This window comes from Pleurodeles waltl, unplaced genomic scaffold (assembly GCF_031143425.1).
Source record: "Pleurodeles waltl isolate 20211129_DDA unplaced genomic scaffold, aPleWal1.hap1.20221129 scaffold_135, whole genome shotgun sequence".
NCBI lineage: Eukaryota > Metazoa > Chordata > Amphibia > Caudata > Salamandridae > Pleurodeles > Pleurodeles waltl.
This window is the reverse complement of record NW_027149841.1, coordinates 19,822-35,073: the sequence shown is the minus strand read 5'-3', so window position 1 is coordinate 35,073 and position 15,252 is coordinate 19,822. Positions and strand designations below refer to the sequence as shown.

The 15,252-nt window shown below is 47.0% G+C and overlaps 5 non-coding genes across 5 annotated transcripts; all 5 read right to left on the bottom strand.

Moving 5' to 3' along the window:
• Positions 1-740: 740 nt before the first annotated feature.
• Positions 741-812, bottom strand: TRNAG-UCC (transfer RNA glycine (anticodon UCC)). The gene has a single exon. It is a non-coding gene; the product is annotated as a tRNA-Gly (tRNA).
• A 1,532-nt stretch (positions 813-2,344) lies between these two features.
• Positions 2,345-2,416, bottom strand: TRNAG-UCC (transfer RNA glycine (anticodon UCC)). The gene has a single exon. It is a non-coding gene; the product is annotated as a tRNA-Gly (tRNA).
• A 4,731-nt stretch (positions 2,417-7,147) lies between these two features.
• Positions 7,148-7,219, bottom strand: TRNAG-UCC (transfer RNA glycine (anticodon UCC)). Its single transcript has one exon. It is a non-coding gene; the product is annotated as a tRNA-Gly (tRNA).
• Positions 7,220-8,750: 1,531 nt separating this feature from the next.
• Positions 8,751-8,822, bottom strand: TRNAG-UCC (transfer RNA glycine (anticodon UCC)). Its single transcript has one exon. It is a non-coding gene; the product is annotated as a tRNA-Gly (tRNA).
• A 3,137-nt stretch (positions 8,823-11,959) lies between these two features.
• TRNAG-UCC (transfer RNA glycine (anticodon UCC)) lies at positions 11,960-12,031 on the bottom strand. Its single transcript has one exon. It is a non-coding gene; the product is annotated as a tRNA-Gly (tRNA).
• Positions 12,032-15,252: the final 3,221 nt, after the last annotated feature.

Sequence of the window (15,252 nt, the reverse complement as noted above, 5' to 3'; positions counted from 1 at the left end):
CTTCCCCTCTCACAGTCAGTCATAGGGGAAAGTCAAGGCCCTCTCAGTCACTAGCCATGTCACGCCTTTGTCAAGACAAAAGCACCCCCACCCGCTCCTTCTCTTTGATCCTGCGCTACCATGCTCAGGTTTTGGCCTTACCTGGGAGCCAGAGGTGCACCCAGTGAGGGCTTGCCCGGTATGAGCGTTTGGGAGTGTTCAGGACGTGAGTGGACTTAGGACTGGAAGTTCTGACCATTCGAATCAGCCAACCTTCCTGCTGCAGACAGGGGCTGTTCCCTTGGGTTTCTTTCACCTTGCTCTCGGATAAATTTGGTTGTATGCTGCAGTTGCCTGCGATGACTACAAGGTGGCGCTGCTTTCAGGTAAGAGCACAAATATGCAGAAAATGTTGGGGACTTTTGCCACATTTATCGGTGGTGGGTCTCGCACATTTTTTCCAGGGGAGAGATATTGACCTGGAACACTTTTTACTGCAGAGATGCTGCAGTTCTAAAGGCTGGTCATTGCCTGCCCCCCTGCAGCCCATTTATTACCAGCAGTTGTGAGTGGTGACTGCTGTTTGTAAAATATAAAAATTTCAGGACATAGAAAGTCGCAGACGGGGATTTTGGGATGCCTGCCTATGTCTTTGTTTATTATTTATCTAATAGCTGAGTAATCTGGTCAAGATATTTCTCTTTTTTTTAACATATTGCGTTAGAATAGCTACTGCTTTCTTAATGTATAAATATTAGCACTGCGTTGGCCGGGAATCGAACCCGGGTCAACTGCTTGGAAGGCAGCTATGCTCACCACTATACCACCAACGCTCCATAGCATATGTTTCTTTTAAGCTCTAGACATCACAACCCTGAGTTCAATTACTATATTGCACCAGTATCAGAGGTATTTTTGGTTTACAGACCAACATGAAAATCAGGAAAAGAGTTCTTGCAACTGCTAAGGAACTGGAGATTGAAACCCATGCAAAAGCTGCGCAGAAAAGGAGAAAGGGAAAGCAGCAGTTCAAATCATTGAAATAAGCATATATTGGCAGCAAGGGAAAAACAGCAGGGTAGAGAAAGAAAACAGCTACACGAAATTCACAGGAGATTGATAATAGCAGGACAAAAAAAGGTAATAATAGCGTTCCAAGCAGGCTCAGAAAGAAGTGCGAGGGTCCCATCTTTCGTTAATGATCATAACTGTGCATCATTTCCTTTGAAGTGTAGGGTTGATTCTCTGACCATCTGTCTCCCTGACTTTGAGCAGAGACCGATAGTTGAGCAGTCTCTTCCCACAAAAAGCTGGCACAAGCCTGCTGTTTTCCGCTCTGGCAGCGTGGAAACGAGAGAGTGGTCCTCACAAGAAAAAAAAATCAATCCATGCTAGCAGAGGATGGTTTCAATCCATCGACCTCTGGGTTATGGGCCCAGCACGCTTCCGCTGCGCGACTCTGCTTCCTGTTCAAAATGCTGTGGTTATGCAGATCAGGAGCCTTCAGAGGAGTGGCATGGGATCGCTGGAGCTATTCTGGCAGGGCTCTCACCTCATTTGCCTAAGAATGTCACAAGGCATGCTGGGTGCAGAAAATCTTCGCCTTCCCCTCTCACAGTCAGTCATAGGGGAAAGTCAAGGCCCTCTCTGTCACTAGCCATGTCACGCCTTTGTCAAGACAGAAGCACCCCCACCCGCTCCTTCTCTGTGATCCTGCGCTACCATGCTCAGGTTTTGGCCTTACCTGGGAGCCAGAGGTGCACCCAGTGAGGGCTTGCCCGGTATGAGCGTTTGGGAGCGTTCGGGACGTGAGTGGACTTAGGACTGGAAGTTCTGTCCATTCGAAGCAGCCAACCTTCCTGCTGCAGACAGGGGCTGTTCCCTTGGGTTTCTTTCACCTTGCTCTCGGATAAATTTGGTTGTATGCTGCAGTTGCCTGCGATGACTACAAGGTGGCGCTGCTTTCAGGTAAGAGCACAAATATGCAGAAAATGTTGGGGACTTTTGCCACATTTATGGTGGTGGGTCTCGCACATTTTTTCCAGGGGAGAGATATTGACCTGAAACACTTTTTACTGCAGAGATGCTGCAGTTCTAAAGGCTGGTCGGGCAGAAGGGCTTAGCCGTTTCATTGCCTGCCCCCCTGCAGCCTATTTATTACCAGCAGTTGTGAGTGGTGACTGCTGTTTGTAAAATATAAAAATTTCAGGACATAGAAAGTCGCAGACGGGGCTTTTGGGATGTCTGCCTATGTCTTTGTTTATTATTTATCTAATAGCTGAGTAATCTGGTCAAGATATTTTTCTTTTTTTTAACATATTGCGTTAGAATAGCTACTGCTTTCTTAATGTATAAATATTAGCACTGCGTTGGCCGGGAATCGAACCCAGGTCAACTGCTCGGAAGGCAGCTATGCTTACCACTATACCACCAACGCTCCATGGTATATATTTTTTTAAGCTCTAGACATCACAACCCTGAGTTCAATTACTATATTGCACCAGTATCACAGGTATTTTTGGTTTACAGACCAACATGAAAATCAGGAAAAAAGTTCTTGCAACTGCTAAGGAACTGGAGATTGAAACCTATGCAAAAGCTGCGCAGAAAAGGAGAAAGGGAAAGCAGCTGTTCAAATCATTGAAATAAGCATATATTGGCAGCAAGGGAAAAACAGCAGGGTAGAGAAAGAAAACAGCTCCACGAAATTCACAGGAGATTGATAATAGCAGGACAAAAAAAGGGAATAATAGCGTTCCAAGCAGGCTCAGAAAGAAGTGCGAGGGTCCCATCTTTCGTTAATGGTCATAACTGTGCATCATTTCCTTTGAAGTGTAGGGTTGATTCTCTGACCATCTGTCTCCCTGACTTTGAGCAGAGACCGATAGTTGAGCAGTCTCTTCCCACAAAAAGCTGGCACAAGCCTGCTGTTTTCCGCTCTGGCAGCGTGGAAACGAGAGAGTGGTCCTCATAAGAAAAATAATCAATCCATGCTAGCAGAGGATGGTTTCGATCCATCGACCTCTGGGTTATGGGCCCAGCACGCTTCCGCTGCGCCACTCTGCTTCCTGTTCAAAATGCTGTGGTTATGCAGATCAGGAGCCTTCAGAGGAGTGGCATGGGATCGCTGGAGTTATTCTGGCAGGGCTCTCACCTCATTTGCCTAAGAATGTCACAAGGCATGGTGGGTGCAGAAAATCTTGGCCTTCCCCTCTCACAGTCAGTCATAGGGGAAAGTCAAGTCCCTCTCAGTCACTAGCCATGTCACGCCTTTGTCAAGACAGAAGCACCCCCACCCGCTCCTTCTCTGTGATCCTGCGCTACCATACTCAGGTTTTGGCCTTACCTGGGAGCCAGAGGTGCACCCGGTGAGGGCTTGCCCGGTATGAGCGTTTGGGACGTGAGTGGACTTAGGACTGGAAGTTCTGTCCATTCGAAGCAGCCAACCTTCCTGCTGCAGACAGGGGCTGTTCCCTTGGGTTTCTTTCACCTTGCTCTCCGATAAATTTGGTTGTATGCTGCAGTTGCCTGCGATGACTACAAGGTGGCGCTGCTTTCAGGTAAGAGCACAAATATGCAGAAAATGTTGGGGACTTTTGCCACATTTATCGGTGGTGGGTCTCGCACATTTTTTCCAGGGGAGAGATATTGACCTGAAACACTTTTTACTGCAGAGATGCTGCAGTTCTAAAGGCTGGTCGGGCAGAAGGGCTTAGCCGTTTCATTGTCTGCCCCCCTGCAGCCCATTTATTACCAGCAGTTGTGAGTGGTGACTGCTGTTTGTAAAATATAAAAATTTCAGGACATAGAAAGTCGCAGACGGGGCTTTTGGGATGCCTGCCTCTGTCTTTGTTTATTATTTATCTAATAGCTGAGTAATCTGGTCAAGATATTTCTCTTTTTTTTAACATATTGCGATAGAATAGCTACTGCTTTCTTAATGTATAAATATTAGCACTGCGTTAGCCGGGAATCAATCCCGGGTCAATTGCTTGGAAGGCAGGTATGCTCACCACTATACCACCAACGCTCCATGGCATATGTCTTTTTTAAGCTCGAGACATCACAACCCTGAGTTCAATGACTATATTGCACCAGTATCAGAGGTATTTTTGGTTTACTGACCAACATGAAAATCAGGAAAAAAGTTCTTGCAACTGCTAAGGAACTGGAGATTGAAACCAATGCAAAAGCTGCGCAGAAAAGGAGAAAGGGAAAGCAGCAGTTCAAATCATTGAAATAAGCATATATTGGCAGCAAGGGAAAAACAGCAGGGTAGAGAAAGAAAACAGCTCCACGAAATTCACAGGAGATTGATAATAGCAGGACAAAAAAAGGGAATAATAGCGTTCCAAGCAGGCTCAGAAAGAAGTGCGAGGGTCTCATCTTTCGTTAATGGTCATAACTGTGCATCATTTCCTTTGAAGTGTAGGGTTGATTCTCTGACCATCTGTCACCCTGACTTTGAGCAGAGACCGATAGTTGAGCAGTCTCTTCCCACAAAAAGCTGGCACAAGCCTGCTGTTTTCTGCTCTGGCAGCGTGGAAACGAGAGAGTGGTCCTCACAAGAAAAAAAAATCAATCCATGCTAGCAGAGGATGGTTTCGATCTATCGACCTCTGGGTTATGGGCCCAGCACGCTTCCGCTGCGCCACTCTGCTTCCTGTTCAAAATGCTGTGGTTATGCAGATCAGGAGCCTTCAGAGGAGTGGCCTGGGATCGCTGGAGCTATTCTGGCAGGGCTCTCACCTCATTTGCCTAAGAATGTCACAAGGCATGCTGGGTGCAGAAAATCTTCGCCTTCCCCTCTCACAGTCAGTCATAGGGGAAAGTCAAGTCCCTCTCAGTCACTAGCCATGTCACGCCTTTGTCAAGACAGAAGCACCCCCACCCGCTCCTTCTCTGTGATCCTGCGCTACCATGCTCAGGTTTTGGCCTTACCTGGGAGCCAGAGGTGCACCCGGTGAGAGCTTGTCCGGTAGGAGCGTTTGGGAGCGTTCGGGACATGAGTGGACTTAGGACTGGAAGTTCTGTCCATTCGAAGCAGCCAACCTTCCTGCTGCAGACAGGGGCTGTTCCCTTGGGTTTCTTTCACCTTGCTCTCGGATAAATTTGGTTGTATACTGCAGTTGCCTGCAATGACTACAAGGTGGCGCTGCTTTCAGGTAAGAGCACAAATATGCAGAAAACGTTGGGGACTTTTGCCACATTTATCGGTGGTGGGTCTCGCACATTTTTTCCAGGGGAGAGATATTGACCTGAAACACTTTTTACTGCAGAGATGCTGCAGTTCTAAAGGCTGGTCGGGCAGAAGGGCTTAGCCGTTTCATTGCCTGCCCCCCTGCAGCCCATTTATTACCAGCAGTTGTGAGTGGTGACTGCTGTTTGTAAAATATAAAAATTTCAGGACATAGAAAGTCGCAGACGGGGCTTTTGGGATGCCTGCCTCTGTCTTTGTTTATTATTTATCTAATAGCTGAGTAATCTGGTCAAGATATTTCTCTTTTTTTTAACATATTGCGATAGAATAGCTACTGCTTTCTTAATGTATAAATATTAGCACTGCGTTAGCCGGGAATCAAACCCGGGTCATCTGCTTGGAAGGCAGCTATGCTCACCACTATACCACCAACGCTCCATGGCATATGCTTTTTTTAAGCTCTAGACATCACAACCCTGAGTTCAATGACTATATTGCACCAGTATCAGAGGTATTTTTGGTTTACTGACCAACATGAAAATCAGGAAAAAAGTTCTTGCAACTGCTAAGGAACTGGAGATTGAAACCAATGCAAAAGCTGCACAGAAAAGGAGAAAGGGAAAGCAGCAGTTCAAATCATTGAAATAAGCATATATTGGCAGCAAGGGAAAAACAGCAGGGTAGAGAAAGAAAACAGCTCCACGAAATTCACAGGAGATTGATAATAGCAGGACAAAAAAAGGGAATAATAGCGTTCCAAGCAGGCTCAGAAAGAAGTGCGAGGGTCCCATCTTTCGTTAATGGTCATAACTGTGCATCATTTCCTTTGAAGTGTAGGGTTGATTCTCTGACCATCTGTCTCCCTGACTTTGAGCAGAGACCGATAATTGAGCAGTCTCTTCCCACAAAAAGCTGGCACAAGCCTGCTGTTTTCCGCTCTGGCAGCGTGGAAACAAGAGAGTGGTCCTCACAAGAAAAAAAAGTCAATCCATGCTAGCAGGGGATGGTTTCGATCCATCGACCTCTGGGTTATGGGCCCAGCACGCTTCCGCTGCGCCACTCTGCTTCCTGTTCATAATGCTGTGGTTATGCAGATCAGGAGCCTTCAGAGGAGTGGCATGGGATCGCTGGAGCTATTCTGGCAGGGCTCTCACCTCATTTGCCTAAGAATGTCACAAGGCATGCTGGGTGCAGAAAATCTTCGCCTTCCCCTCTCACAGTCAGTCATAGGGGAAAGTCAAGGCCCTCTCTGTCACTAGCCATGTCATGCCTTTGTCAAGACAGAAGCACCCCCACCCGCTCCTTCTCTGTGATCCTGCGCTACCATGCTCAGGTTTTGGCCTTACCTGGGAGCCAGAGGTGCACCCGGTGAGGGCTTGCCCGGTATGAGCGTTTGGGAGCGTTCGGGACGTGAGTGGACTTAGGACTGGAAGTTCTGTCCATTCGAAGCAGCCAACCTTCCTGCTGCAGACAGGGGCTGTTCCCTTGGGTTTCTTTCACCTTGCTCTCGGATAAATTTGGTTGTATGCTGCAGTTGCCTGCGATGACTACAAGGTGGCGCTGCTTTCAGGTAAGAGCACAAATATGCAGAAAATGTTGGGGACTTTTGCCACATTTATCGGTGGTGGGTCTCGCACATTTTTTCCAGGGGAGAGATATTGACCTGAAACACTTTTTACTGCAGAGATGCTGCAGTTCTAAAGGCTGGTCGGGCAGAAGGGCTTAGCCGTTTCATTGCCTGCCCCCCTGCAGCCTATTTATTACCAGCAGTTGTGAGTGGTGACTGCTGTTTGTAAAATATAAAAATTTCAGGACATAGAAAGTCGCAGACGGGGCTTTTGGGATGTCTGCCTATGTCTTTGTTTATTATTTATCTAATAGCTGAGTAATCTGGTCAAGATATTTTTCTTTTTTTTAACATATTGCGTTAGAATAGCTACTGCTTTCTTAATGTATAAATATTAGCACTGCGTTGGCCGGGAATCGAACCCAGGTCAACTGCTCGGAAGGCAGCTATGCTTACCACTATACCACCAACGCTCCATGGTATATATTTTTTTAAGCTCTAGACATCACAACCCTGAGTTCAATTACTATATTGCACCAGTATCACAGGTATTTTTGGTTTACAGACCAACATGAAAATCAGGAAAAAAGTTCTTGCAACTGCTAAGGAACTGGAGATTGAAACCCATGCAAAAGCTGCGCAGAAAAGGAGAAAGGGAAAGCAGCAGTTCAAATCATTGAAATAAGCATATATTGGCAGCAAGGGAAAAACAGCAGGGTAGAGAAAGAAAACAGCTCCACGAAATTCACAGGAGATTGATAATAGTAGGAGAAAAAAAGGGAATAATAGCGTTCCAAGCAGGCTCAGAAAGAAGTGCGAGGGTCCCATCTTTCGTTAATGGTCATAACTGTGCATCATTTCCTTTGAAGAGTAGGGTTGATTCTCTGACCATCTGTCTCCCTGACTTTGAGCAGAGACCGATAGTTGAGCAGTCTCTTCCCACAAAAAGCTGGCACAAGCCTGCTGTTTTCCGCACTGGCAGCGTGGAAACGAGAGAGTGGTCCTCACAAGAAAAAAAAATCAATCCATGCTAGCAGAGGATGGTTTCGATCCATCGACCTCTGGGTTATGGGCCCAGCACGCTTCCGCTGCGCCACTCTGCTTCCTGTTCAAAATGCTGTGGTTATGCAGATCAGGAGCCTTCAGAGGAGTGGCATGGGATCGCTGGAGCTATTCTGGCAGGGCTCTCACCTCATTTGCCTAAGAATGTCACAAGGCATGCTGGGTGCAGAAAATCTTCGCCTTCCCCTCTCACAGTCAGTCATAGGGGAAAGTCAAGGCCCTCTCAGTCACTAGCCATGTCACGCCTTTGTCAAGACAGAAGCACCCCCACCCGCTCCTTCTCTGTGATCCTGCGCTACCATGCTCAGGTTTTGGCCTTACCTGGGAGCCAGAGGTGCAGCCGGTGAGGGCTTGTCCGGTATGAGCGTTTGGGAGCGTTCGGGACGTGAGTGGACTTAGGACTGGAAGTTCTGTCCATTCGAAGCAGCCAACCTTCCTGCTGCAGACAGGGGCTGTTCCCTTGGGTGTCTTTCACCTTGCTCTCGGATAAATTTGGTTGTATGCTGCCGTTGCCTGCGATGACTACAAGGTGGCGCTGCTTTCAGGTAAGAGCACAAATATGCAGAAAATGTTGGGGACTTTTGCCACATTTATCGGTGGTGGGTCTCGCACATTTTTTCCAGGGGAGAGATATTGACCTGAAACACTTTTTACTGCAGAGATGCTGCAGTTCTAAAGGCTGGTCGGCAGAAGGGCTTAGCCGTTTCATTGCCTGCCCCCCTGCAGCCCATTTATTACCAGCAGTTGTGAGTGGTGACTGCTGTTTGTAAAATATAAAAATTTCAGGACATAGAAAGTCGCAGACGGGGCTTTTGGGATGCCTGCCTATGTCTTTGTTTATTATTTATCTAATAGCTGAGTAATCTGGTCAAGATATTTCTCTTTTTTTTAACATATTGCGTTAGAATAGCTACTGCTTTCTTAATGTATAAATATTAGCACTGCGTTGGCCGGGAATCGAACCCGGGTCAACTGCTTGGAAGGCAGCTATGCTCACCACTATACCACCAACGCTCCATGGCATATGTTTTTTTTAATCTCTAGACATCACAACCCTGAGTTCAATTACTATATTGCACCAGTATCAGAGGTATTTTTGGTTTACAGACCAACATGAAAATCAGGAAAAAAGTTCTTGCAACTGCTAAGGAACTGGAGATTGAAACCAATGCAAAAGCTGCGCAGAAAAGGAGAAAGGGAAAGCAGCAGTTCAAATCATTGAAATAAGCATATATTGGCAGCAAGGGAAAAACAGCAGGGTAGAGAAAGAAAACAGCTCCACGAAATTCACAGGAGATTGATAATAGCAGGATAAAAAAAGGGAATAATAGCGTTCCAAGCAGGCTCAGAAAGAAGTGCGAGGGTCCCATCTTTCGTTAATGGTCATAACTGTGCATCATTTCCTTTGAAGTGTAGGGTTGCTTCTCTGACCATCTGTCTCCCTGACTTTGAGCAGAGACCGATAGTTGAGCAGTCTCTTCCCACAAAAAGCTGGCACAAGCCTGCTGTTTTCCGCTCTGGCAGCGTGGAAACGAGAGAGTGGTCCTCACAAGAAAAAAAAATCAATCCATGCTAGCAGAGGATGGTTTCGATCCATCGACCTCTGGGTTATGGGCCCAGCACGCTTCCGCTGCGCCACTCTGCTTCCTGTTCAAAATGCTTTGGTTATGCAGATCAGGAGCCTTCAGAGGAGTGGCATGGGATCGCTGGAGCTATTCTGGCAGGGCTCTCACCTCATTTGCCTAAGAATGTCACAAGGCATGCTGGGTGCAGAAAATCTTCGCCTTCCCCTCCCACAGTCAGTCATAGGGGAAAGTCAAGTCCCTCTCTGTCACTAGCCATGTAATGCCTTTGTCAAGACAGAAGCACCCCCACCCGCTCCTTCTCTGTGATCCTGCGCTACCATGCTCAGGTTTTGGCCTTACCTGGGAGCCAGAGGTGCACCCGGTGAGGGCTTGCCCGGTATGAGAGTTTGGGAGCGTTCGGGACGTGAGTGGACTTAGGACTGGAAGTTCTGTCCATTCGAAGCAGCCAACCTTCCTGCTGCAGACAGGGGCTGTTCCCTTGGGTTTCTTTCACCTTGCTCTCGGATAAATTTGGTTGTATGCTGCAGTTGCCTGCGATGACTACAAGGTGGCGCTGCTTTCAGGTAAGAGCACAAATATGCAGAAAATGTTGGGGACTTTTGCCACATTTATCGGTGGTGGGTCTCGCACATTTTTTCCAGGGGACAGATATTGACCTGAAACACTTTTTACTGCAGAGATGCTGCAGTTCTAAAGGCTGGTCGGGCAGAAGGGCTTAGCCGTTTCATTGCCTGCCCCCCTGCAGCCTATTTATTACCAGCAGTTGTGAGTGGTGACTGCTGTTTGTAAAATATAAAAATTTCAGGACATAGAAAGTCGCAGACGGGGCTTTTGGGATGTCTGCCTATGTCTTTGTTTATTATTTATCTAATAGCTGAGTAATCTGGTCAAGATATTTTTCTTTTTTTTAACATATTGCGTTAGAATAGCTACTGCTTTCTTAATGTATAAATATTAGCACTGCATTGGCCGGGAATCGAACCCAGGTCAACTGCTCGGAAGGCAGCTATGCTCACCACTATACCACCAACGCTCCAGGGTATATTTTTTTTTAAGCTCTAGACATCACAACCCTGAGTTCAATTACTATATTGCACCAGTATCACAGGTATTTTTGGTTTACAGACCAACATGAAAATCAGGAAAAAAGTTCTTGCAACTGCTAAGGAACTGGAGATTGAAACCCATGCAAAAGCTGCGCAGAAAAGGAGAAAGGGAAAGCAGCAGTTCAAATCATTGAAATAAGCATATATTGGCAGCAAGGGAAAAACAGCAGGGTAGAGAAAGAAAACAGCTCCACGAAATTCACAGGAGATTGATAATAGTAGGAGAAAAAAAGGGAATAATAGCGTTCCAAGCAGGCTCAGAAAGAAGTGCGAGGGTCCCATCTTTCGTTAATGGTCATAACTGTGCATCATTTCCTTTGAAGAGTAGGGTTGATTCTCTGACCATCTGTCTCCCTGACTTTGAGCAGAGACCGATAGTTGAGCAGTCTCTTCCCACAAAAAGCTGGCACAAGCCTGCTGTTTTCCGCTCTGGCAGCGTGGAAACAAGAGAGTGGTCCTCACAAGAAAAAAAAATCAATCCATGCTAGCAGAGGATGGTTTCGATCCATCGACCTCTGGGTTATGGGCCCAGCACGCTTCCACTGCGCCACTCTGCTTCCTGTTCAAAATGCTGTGGTTATGCAGATCAGGAGCCTTCAGAGGAGTGGCATGGGATCGCTGGAGCTATTCTGGCAGGGCTCTCACCTCATTTGCCTAAGAATGTCACAAGGCATGCTGGGTGCAGAAAATCTTCGCCTTCCCCTCTCACAGTCAGTCATAGGGGAAAGTCAAGGCCCTCTCAGTCACTAGCCATGTCACGCCTTTGTCAAGACAGAAGCACCCCCACCCGCTCCTTCTCTGTGATCCTGCGCTACCATGCTCAGGTTTTGGCCTTACCTGGGAGCCAGAGGTGCACCCGGGGAGGGCTTGTCCGGTATGAGCGTTTGGGAGCGTTCGGGTTGTGAGTGCACTTAGGACTGGAAGTTCTGTCCATTCGAAGCAGCCAACCTTCCTGCTGCAAACAGGGGCTGTTCCCTTGGGTTTCTTTCACCTTGCTCTCGGATAAATTTGGTTGTATGCTGCAGTTGCCTGCGATGACTACAAGGTGGCGCTGCTTTCAGGTAAGAGCACAAATATGCAGAAAATGTTGGGGACTTTTGCCACATTTATCGGTGGTGGGTCTCGCACATGTTTTCCAGGGGAGAGATATTGACCTGAAACACTTTTTACTGCAGAGATGCTGCAGTTCTAAAGGCTGGTCGGGCAGAAGGGCTTAGCCGTTTCATTGCCTGCCCCCCTGCAGCCCATTTATTACCAGCAGTTGTGAGTGGTGACTGCTGTTTGTAAAATATAAAAATTTCAGGACATAGAAAGTCGCAGACGGGGCTTTTGGGATGCCTGCCTATGTCTTTGTTTATTATTTATCTAATAGCTGAGTAATCTGGTCAAGATATTTCTCTTTTTTTTAACATATTGCGTTAGAATAGCTACTGCTTTCTTAATGTATAAATATTAGCACTGCGTTGGCCGGGAATCGAACCCGGGTCAACTGCTTGGAAGGCAGCTATGCTCACCACTATACCACCAACGCTCCATGGCATATGTTTTTTTTAATCTCTAGACATCACAACCCTGAGTTCAATTACTATATTGCACCAGTATCAGAGGTATTTTTGGTTTACAGACCAACATGAAAATCAGGAAAAAAGTTCTTGCAACTGCTAAGGAACTGGAGATTGAAACCAATGCAAAAGCTGCGCAGGAAAGGAGAAAGGGAAAGCAGCAGTTCAAATCATTGAAATAAGCATATATTGGCAGCAAGGGAAAAACAGCAGGGTAGAGAAAGAAAACAGCTCCACGAAATTCACAGGAGATTGATAATAGCAGGACAAAAAAAGGGAATAATAGCGTTCCAAGCAGGCTCAGAAAGAAGTGCGAGGGTCCCATCTTTCGTTAATGGTCATAACTGTGCATCATTTCCTTTGAAGTGTAGGGTTGATTCTCTGACCATCTGTCTCCCTGACTTTGAGCAGAGTCCGATAGTTGAGCAGTCTCTTCCCACAAAAAGCTGGCACAAGCCTGCTGTTTTCCGCTCTGGCAGCGTGGAAACGAGAGAGTGGTCCTCACAAGAAAAAAAAATCAATCCATGCTAGCAGAGGATGGTTTCGATCCATCGACCTCTGGGTTATGGGCCCAGCACACTTCCGCTGCGCCACTCTGCTTCCTGTTCAAAATGCTGTGGTTATGCAGATCAGGAGCCTTCAGAGGAGTGGCATGGGATCGCTGGAGCTTTTCTGGCAGGGCTCTCACTTCATTTGCCTAAGAATGTCACAAGGCATGCTGGGTGCAGAAAATCTTCGCCTTCCACTCTCACAGTCAGTCATAGGGGAAAGTCAAGGCCCTCTCAGTCACTAGCCATGTCACGCCTTTGTCAAGACAGAAGCACCCCCACCCGCTCCTTCTCTGTGATCCTGCGCTACCATGCTCAGGTTTTGGCCTTACCTGGGAGCCAGAGGTGCACCCGGTGAGGGCTTGTCCGGTATGAGCGTTTGGGAGCGTTCGGGACGTGAGTGGACTTAGGACTGGAAGTTCTGTCCATTCGAAGCAGCCAACCTTCCTGCTGCAGACAGGGGCTGTTCCCTTGGGTTTCTTTCACCTTGCTCTCGGATAAATTTGGTTGTATGCTGCAGTTGCCTGCGATGACTACAAGGTGGCGCTGCTTTCAGGTAAGAGCACAAATATGCAGAAAATGTTGGGGACTTTTGCCACATTTATCGGTGGTGGGTCTCGCACATTTTTTCCAGGGGAGAGATATTGACCTGAAACACTTTTTACTGCAGAGATGCTGCAGTTCTAAAGGCTGGTCGGGCAGAAGGGCTTAGCCGTTTCATTGCCTGCCCCCCTGCAGCCCATTTATTACCAGCAGTTGTGAGTGGTGACTGCTGTTTGTAAAATATAAAAATTTCAGGACATAGAAAGTCGCAGACGGGGCTTTTGGGATGCCTGCCTATGTCTTTGTTTATTATTTATCTAATAGCTGAGTAATCTGGTCAAGATATTTCTCTTTTTTTTAACATATTGCGTTAGAATAGCTACTGCTTTCTTAATGTATAAATATTAGCACTGCGTTGGCCGGGAATCGAACCCGGGTCAACTGCTTGGAAGGCAGCTATGCGCACCACTATACCACCAACACTCTATGGCATATGTTTTTTTTAAGCTCTAGACATCACAACCCTGAGTTCAATGACTATATTGCACCAGTATCAGAGGTATTTTTGGTTTACAGACCAACATGAAAATCAGGAAAAAAGTTCTTGCAACTGCTAAGGAACTGGAGATTGAAACCCATGCAAAAGCTGCGCAGAAAAGGAGAAAGGGAAAGCAGCAGTTCAAATCATTGAAATAAGCATATATTGGCAGCAAGGGAAAAACAGCAGGGTAGAGAAAGAAAACAGCTCCACGAAATTCACAGGAGATTGATAATAGCAGGACAAAAAAAGGGAATAATAGCGTTCCAAGCAGGCTCAGAAAGAAGTGCGAGGGTCCCATCTTTCGTTAATGGTCATAACTGTGCATCATTTCCTTTGAAGAGTAGGGTTGATTCTCTGACCATCTGTCTCCCTGACTTTGAGCAGAGACCGATAGTTGAGCAGTCTCTTCCCACAAAAAGCTGGCACAAGCCTGCTGTTTTCCGCTCTGGCAGCGTGGAAACAAGAGAGTGGTCCTCACAAGAAAAAAAAATCAATCCATGCTAGCAGAGGATGGTTTCGATCCATCGACCTCTGGGTTATGGGCCCAGCACGCTTCCGCTGCGCCACTCTGCTTCCTGTTCAAAATGCTGTGGTTATGCAGATCAGGAGCCTTCAGAGGAGTGGCATGGGATCGCTGGAGCTATTCTGGCAGGGCTCTCACCTCATTTGCCTAAGAATGTCACAAGGCATGCTGGGTGCAGAAAATCTTCGCCTTCCCCTCTCACAGTCAGTCATAGGGGAAAGTCAAGGCCCTCTCAGTCACTAGCCATGTCACGCCTTTGTCAAGACAGAAGCACCCCCACCCGCTCCTTCTCTGTGATCCTGCGCTACCATGCTCAGGTTTTGGCCTTACCTGGGAGCCAGAGGTGCACCCGGGGAGGGCTTGTCCGGTATGAGCGTTTGGGAGCGTTCGGGTCGTGAGTGGACTTAGGACTGGAAGTTCTGTCCATTCGAAGCAGCCAACCTTCCTGCTGCAAACAGGGGCTGTTCCCTTGGGTTTCTTTCACCTTGCTCTCGGATAAATTTGGTTGTATGCTGCAGTTGCCTGCGATGACTACAAGGTGGCGCTGCTTTCAGGTAAGAGCACAAATATGCAGAAAATGTTGGGGACTTTTGCCACATTTATCGGTGGTGGGTCTCGCACATTTTTTCCAGGGGAGAGATATTGACCTGAAACACTTTTTACTGCAGAGATGCTGCAGTTCTAAAGGCTGGTCGGGCAGAAGGGCTTAGCCGTTTCATTGCCTGCCCCCCTGCAGCCCATTTATTACCAGCAGTTGTGAGTGGTGACTGCTGTTTGTAAAATATAAAAATTTCAGGACATAGAAAGTCGCAGACGGGGCTTTTGGGATGCCTGCCTATGTCTTTGTTTATTATTTATCTAATAGCTGAGTAATCTGGTCAAGATATTTCTCTTTTTTTTAACATATTGCGTTAGAATAGCTACTGCTTTCTTAATGTATAAATATTAGCACTGCGTTGTCCGGGAATCGAACCCGGGTCAACTGTTTGGAAGGCAGCTATGCTCACCACTATACCACCAACGCTCCATGGCATA